The 7,466-nt window shown below is 50.1% G+C and overlaps 1 long non-coding RNA gene across 1 annotated transcript; it reads left to right on the forward strand.

The window, feature by feature from the left end:
* Positions 1-2,464: 2,464 nt before the first annotated feature.
* LOC143822014 (uncharacterized) lies at positions 2,465-6,919 on the forward strand. Its single transcript, XR_013226014.1, has 3 exons — positions 2,465-2,493; positions 3,036-3,084; positions 6,865-6,919. It is a non-coding gene; the product is annotated as an uncharacterized LOC143822014 (long non-coding RNA).
* The last annotated feature ends 547 nt before the right edge of the window (positions 6,920-7,466 follow it).

Consider the following 7,466-nt stretch of genomic DNA (forward strand, 5'->3'; position numbering starts at 1 on the left):
CCTTAATTGCTACTTTCTCCGAGCTTCCCTTTAAGGTGAGCATTAATTGATTCTGAACCATAATCACAATTACGGCACGTTAGCTTGATTAATGTGTGGTCTGATGAATTCCGAAGACAGCGAAGCCACTTTCTCTTCCGGAAGGGTTGGGGGGGGGGGTGAAATATGTATTTGCTCCGCAGCTGAAGTGCTAATTTCACTGGAGAATACCGCTGCTAATGTACGGCAATTAATAATCTTGTTTGTCCGTTTATGATCACATGCTATTAGCAGAGGCAAAATGGCGGCGTGCTCACGTTCCTACTCGCCCGTTTCCATCTTAGGCATCTCACTAGGAACGTCTTTCATAATTTGTTCATATCGCCGTTGAGATTGTCAGCGGTGTTTAAGTATGCGAGAGACCGAGGCACCAAGCTGCTTAAGGTAAACGGTAAAGGTCTCCCCTGTGCAAGCACCGAGTCATGTCTGACCCTTGGGGTGACGCCCTCCAGCGTTTTCATGGCAGACTCAATACGGGGTGGTTTGCCAGTGCCTTCCCCAGTCTGCTTAGAAGAATAAAATAGCTTTATTTAGAAGAGAAACAACTTTGTGTAGAAAGGAGAGAGAGAGAGAGAGAGAGAGACCTAACTATCTAACTGTTCTGTTCTACATTCATTCTGTTTGTTCTGGGGGCAATCAGGGAGGAAGTGCTCAAACGAGCAGGAAGTGTCTAACGAGCCAATCAGGACACAGAGGAAATTATATGAAAAACACCAGGAAGCTCCTCATCTAAATATGCCAGCTCCTTCTCTCCTCTGATGCAGTGCATCAGGTTAATGGGTAACGGGAAAGAGGTTGTGTTACCCAAGAGATTTTGAGCTCCGCCTTGAGCATCCAGCCAGTGTGTCGGGACCATCCACCGATGGGGCTGATCCTGGACTGAGGAGACTGGCTCCATTCACATCGTCACCATTTTTCCCTGTTGTGGTTTTTAGTGAGATGTAAGAGGAGAGGAGAAAACGTCCTGAAAGAAGCATCTTCAGAGACCTGGGAGCAGCTCTCCTCTTGCAGGGCCTGGCTCTGCAGAGTCCGGGGTCTCCATCCAGCAAGGTTGGCTGGGACAGGGCAGAGCAATCTGGGATTTGTACCTTTTTTATTGTGGTGGTTTGCTTTCTGCAGGGAGCGAGGAGCTGTTCAGTGTCTGGAAGCCAAGGAGTCCGTTCCAGGCAGGAGGTGGTGAGCATTTCAAACCCACGTCTCCTAAAGGGAACTGATGCCTTTCTTCCCAAGGGAGCATCAAACCCCACCGAAATGCAACAGGGAGACAACTGCTGCTCTGAGCCAAACCTGCTCTTAATTACAGAGGGAGGAGGCACATTTAGAGCAGTCCCACCCCCATCTGGCACATGCTGTGGAAGAGACTGCAACCCAGCCCCCCCCCCCCGCCTTTTTCCCTCCCGTTATCGCAGGAAAGCGCCCCCACCGTGCACCGTCTCTGATTATTGCTTCAATCTTCAAGCCACCCAGATTTGCAGATAAACTGAAACCAGATTAAGCGTGTTGGGTGGCTGTAAAGGAGGGAAGCAAAAAGAAGATTACGCTCCACCTTTCATGGGAGCAAGGGAGATAAAGCGCTGTATTAAGCCATCGCTTTCTGGAGGAAGGCCAGGCGGAGGAGGCAGGCCTGGGAAACCTTTGACCGCCGGGGGAAGGGAGGCACCGCGCCTGATCCCATCTCCGCTGCCGGGTGGCTGTTCTCTTTGCAGACCCACGGCGGCTAATAAGCAGCTTCCTTCTCCTGTGGATGCTGATATAAGCTTATAATGATGGGATTGGGGGCGCGGGGGGAGGGAGGGAGGGGGGGAGTGAAAAATGTGCTCCGATGCCGGGCCGCCGAGTGCATTAACCTCAGTCCTCCAACTCTTTCCTTTCTGCCTCCATTTCTTTGTCTGCCGGAGGACACTCCCCTGCACATTTCTGGGGCTCTGGGTTGCCAACCTCCGAGTGACGCCTGGAGATCTCCCAGAATTCCCATTGCTCTCCAGGCTACAGAGATCAGTTGCTCTGGCAAAAATAGCTGCTTTGGATGGTGCATTCCAGGGCATTAAACACCCCATGATGCGATTCCTCTTTTCAGACTCTGCTGCCCCTGAGATCCACCCTACGGTCGCCAGATTTGGTTTGGGAAATACCCGGTGGAGGAATTTGAGCTCCAAGGCCGGGTGAGGGGCACATTCCGGGTCTCAAGGGAGATTGAAGCCATCCAGGTGTTGGCAGGACCCAGGTGGCTCACTCTGTGTTGGGAGGTTTTGGAGGTTTTGGAGGCGGAGCCCAGAGAAGGCGGGGCTTAGGGAGGGGAGGGGCTTAACAAGGTGACGTGTCATAGATCCCGCCTTCCGAAGCAGCCATTTTCTCCAGGGTAACTGATCTTGATTGTCTGAAGATCAATTGTAATAATGGGAAATGTCCAGGTGTAACCTGGACGCACAACCCTAGGCAGGACACAGGAGGAAGGTGAGAGAGAAGCACGAACTGGATTTTATATTTAGTCAGATACTGGAGGGAGGGGCCATCAGGACCAACAGAATAACAGTTCTGAGAAACCTACGATTGGGTGGGGAAGCAAGTTAGAGCCCCGCCCAAGAGGGAATCTGCAGACAAACGCACTGACCCTGGTGAGCGTTCCCACGCCAGACGGCAAAGCATTTTCTAAGAGAAGCGAAGATAAAAACTGTCCCCCCTCCCCATTTGCCAGCCCATCCGGATGATAAATACCAACAAGGGCACTCAACCTTTCATCCTCACTTTCTGCTCTAAGTAGAGATACATTATCTGGGTTTGCAAAAACATGAAACTTGGATTAAGAGCAGCGGCAGCAACGCCGGCTTCAAAGTCGGGGCTGTAAAGATGTCACTGGCCTTTATTTATTTGACTCTTTCTCGGAGCTGGAGTGATGGACGATTTTGGGGTCCCCGTCTCGCTTCTTTCTTGGGATGCAATTCCCCCCCCCCCTCTGCAAAATCACTCTTTCCAAATCTTCTCCTCTGTTGATGCAGCTTCTTTTAAAAGCCCATCAGAAGCCACGAAGCAGCTGGGAACAGCCAGGTAAGATCAGTTTGTGCTCCTCCTTTCCTGTTGTTGTCTGCCTCTCTGGGTATGCTTTGGCCTTCGTGGGCCAGTGAGCAGGTGAAATATAAAGAATAAACCCCTTGGGTTGCCAATCTCCAGAAGGGTCCTGGAGATCTCTCAGGATTGTAGCTGATTTCCAGATATAGGTGGACTGAGTCCTTGGCATGTAACCCCATTAAGGGCCCTCCATTCCCCAAACTCCGCCTTCCCCGCTGTTCCACCCCCAACCTGGAGTTGTCAGGGAACCCTGGCAGGAGTGAAGCACAGACAGTTTTATCCAGAAGAGGGACAGCTGTGCAAAGATAGAAGGGAGAAAAGGGAGATAGTCCTAACAGTCTAACTGACTAAATGTTCTGGAGGCAAGCAGGGAGGAAGTGTGCTCAAAGGAACAGGAAGTCTCCTACTGAGCCAATCAGGAGAAGATTACCAGTAAATTCCTATGGATGCAAACTATACCTCTCCCCTGTTGGATTTTCTTCATATGTCTACTTGCATTTCCCAGCATTCCTGATGCTCATGCATTTGGAATAACCCTGCAGGGGTCCCACTTTGAGCCATGCGCTTTCCAGGCAGGCCACTAAGTCCCATAAAAACAGCCATATGAGGATGGCCACGCGAGACTCTTAGCGGCTGAACCCAGCCCATTCACACCCAGGAGCGCCTCCCCCTTGCTCTTCATCAAAGGCAGTTTTTGTTTTCCAGCGCTCCTGTTTTTAAATGCAACATTAATTTCCATGTACAGCACGCATCTTCTTGAAACTCACCCTTCCATAGCGAGAGGCGTTGGTTTCGCCATGCTCCAACTTTATCTCACCGTAGATTATTCTGTTCTTTTCAATGCGCGGAGGGCAAATTGCAGTAATAATTGCTTACTGACTGATTGCTAGAAAGCTGCTCCTCCTTTTTTTAAGGATGCGAAGGAAGCAGGGAGTAAAGATCCGGGCTAATTGAAGCTGTAAAATATGTGCAACTCCTCAACAGCCTGTTCAATACCTTTCCTTGGGAAAACAGACGTGGCCCCTCTAATTACGGTCCACCTCCCAGATTATAAATTCTCTCCTCTTCTGTCTTCTCCAGCACTTTTCTTTGTAAAAACCCCTCTAAGTAACCTTATTAATTATTTTAAGGAGTTTCGTCAGTCATTTGCTATAATTAAATTCTGTTCCCCTCGGGAGATTTCCATCGTGGGACTTCCCATTGTGGGTGGGTGGGTGTGTTTTTCATGAAGTGAAACATGAGGGGGGGGGTGCCACATCACCAGTCCCTTCCCTCTTCTCTTCCGTTGCTTTTGAAGGTCAGGGGATCCCTCAAGGGAAACCAAAGCAAAGGCAGAGGGGAGAACCTGAAACATTGAAAGGGCAGCTGGAGAAAAGGGGTCGGATTTCTAGCATCTTCAAGAGCAGGGGTAGTCAAACTGCGGCCCTCCAGATGTCCATGGTCTACAATTCCCATGAGCCCCTGCCAGCAAACGCTGGCAGGGGCTCATGAGAATTGTAGTCCATGGACATCTGGAGGGCCGCAGTTTGACTACCCCTGCACAAGAGCTTGGGGGTAGTGGTGGTGTCAAGGTCCCATCAACTTGTGGTGACCCTGTGGGATTTTCAAGGCAAGATGTTTTGCCCTTGCCTGCCTCTGCGTAGCAACCCTGGACTCTTCCTTGGTGGCCTCCCATCCAAGTACTACTCGGGCCAGCTCTGCTCAGGCTGAGAAAGGGTCAAAATAGACACTCAATAAGTTTTATTCCGCTCTCAAGATACAGGACTGAAATCTGAAGGTAGCGAGTGAAAGTAGGATGAGGCAGCCCTGCAATATAACGGTTACATCTGTTAGCCAAATCTTTTTCTTCTGTTTTTTGCCTTCAAGTCGCAGCAGTCCTCTGGCACCCCATTGGCTGCCTCTGCACCCCGACCAGCAGGTGCAAAGACTTGACTTCCAGCAGGTGCCATCTTCGGGCTCCGCCTCTGCTGCCCAGGGAAATGAAACCAGACAGCATGGCACCAGCATAACTTGTCCGACTGGAAGAGTTCTGACCACACCTGAATGTCAGAAACAATTGTGCTCAAATTTGTAGCATTTTTCATATTTAGGAAGGGGGCACTGCACAGAGCCTCTCTTGATCAGAAAATTTCTGGCTGCACGTCCCTATTTAACATCCATTAGAGAGTATGGACATGTCCTCCGGGATCTCCTTCTAATTTCCTCCTGGACTGTGCCAAGCACGGAAAAGGGGTTATTTGATTTCATTAATCTCCATTACTTAGACAGTGCTCCAGTTCCTCAGTCACTCTCCCTTTTTGGCAGGGCTCTGAAGAACCCTTCCTTGCTACGCGGAACGTTATTTATGGGGGGCATGAAAATGTTTTATTAACTCCATATTCAAATTAAGACATGCACATCCTATTTCGGTGAGCTCTCTCTGGCTATAATTTCATCTTCCTGGCTCCTGAAATATATACGGGTGTTTTACAGCTCCCCATCTCCCCACACAGTAAGTCATTCCTGCTCTCCAGTTCCTTTTTCTTTTCTCCGCCACCCCACTTCTTGGATCAAGGGCAATCTATTCAGGGGTAACACCCTGGCGGGAAAAAGCCAAAACATACCGTAGAAGACAGTAGGGAACCAGTGAAATTGAGGGCAAGGCCAGTACGTTGCCCTGGCCTGGCTGGTCCAGGGTAGCCCAGTCTCATCCCAGGAGTTCAGCCAAGGAAAGGTCACCAAGGAAGTCAGGGGTGCTAAGCAGAGAAAGGCCATGGTGAGCCACCTCTGTTCCCCTCTTGACAACTCCATGGGGTGGCTGTAAGTTGGCTGTGACCCGGCTGCAATTTTCACCTTCAGTGTTTCTTCTTCACGTCTGCCATGCCCAGCACCAGAGGAGAAGGCAGGCTGGCCACTGAGAGCTTGGGAGAACATTTCAGAAACACGGCTAAACTGATCTAAATAACCTCAGGAATCTGGAACACTTCTCAGAAGCTCTGTTTTTACTGCAGAGGAGGGAAACCAGTGGTGGGATGGATTTACACCCTGAGGAGAAATTATATGCTCTTCCCCCACCCCCTCCAAAGTAAACTTGAGGGACAATGTAAGCTCAGAAGAGCTTGTGTATTTACACAAAGGGAACGATCATTTGTGGCCTAGGGATTTTTGTCTTTTCCCAGTGGAATGTGACTGGTTTTAAGGCAATATTTTTGCAAAACATTCTTGAAGAGATAATTCAGGCGGATTTGGAAACCAGTATCTCAGCTTGGGCACGGATAGTTATATGAAAATAAGCAGCCGCGGGGGAGGGCTGCTTGTCTCCTAAAGAGCTCAAAGATTCAAGCGTACCCGTGGAACGTTATAGGCCACTGATGGGATCTGAGTTGGCAACTCCAAGAAGATTGGGGGATGGGTTCTGGGTGGAGTTGCCAGCTCCAGCCTGGAGATTTGGGAGGTTGGAGGTGGAGGAGGATGAGGTTTGGGGAGGGGAAGGGAGGGACTTCAGTGGGGAATATTGCCGGAGAGTCAACTTTCCGCCGTGGCCATTTCCTCCAGGGGAACCGACCTCTGTGCACTTGAGAGCAGCTGCATTAGCAGGAGGACTCCAGCCACCGCCTGGAAGTTGGCAACTCTATTTCTGGGACAGATGGGATTTAAGGAGGGGGGTTTGGGTACAACAGGGCTCCATCCTCTCCTAGTCCAAGTCGTACTTTCCTGATATACCACAACCAAGATGGAAGTGTGGCCAACAACTCACAAATTTACCTTTTGTGTGTTTAGAACATGTTTACACTCCCTCCCCAGGAGCCAGCTGGAGGCAAATGCAGAACCAAACGGCGTGTAAGTAAGAGCTATCAGGAGGGTTCCAGCCCCATGTGCTAAATATTGCCGCTTCCACTTCCTCCAGAGACAGACAAGAAATCAATTCTTTTTAGTGCGTGGCATTCCATTGACCAGAACAGGTAAGATTCAGGTGAGGCGGCCACGGCAGCCCTGATGGATTGTGGATCAGCGGCCCAGGGCTGCCAAATAACCTGCTTGCAAAGAAACGCTTTGGCTTCCACAAAATACAGACGAGGGCACCTTTTTGCCTTGGGAAGCAGCGTTCTTTTTGCAAGGATTTAATCGATGACGGGGAATGGTTAACCAACAACACAGAAGAGAGAGGAGAGTAGTTTCCCATCTCCTTTTGTTGTCGCACGTGTGCCGTTCCAGTCGCCGTGGCTTAGAAAGGACATTGCAGAGCTGGGAAAAGTTCAGGGGAGGGCAGCCAAGATGATGAGGGGGTTGGAGCAACTGGGGGGGGGGCACGATAGAGGTTTGTAAAACGATGCATGGGGTGGAGAGAGTTGACCAAGAGACATTTTTCTCCCTCTTCCAAA

This window comes from Paroedura picta, chromosome 12 (assembly GCF_049243985.1).
Source record: "Paroedura picta isolate Pp20150507F chromosome 12, Ppicta_v3.0, whole genome shotgun sequence".
NCBI classification, from domain to species: domain Eukaryota; kingdom Metazoa; phylum Chordata; class Lepidosauria; order Squamata; family Gekkonidae; genus Paroedura; species Paroedura picta.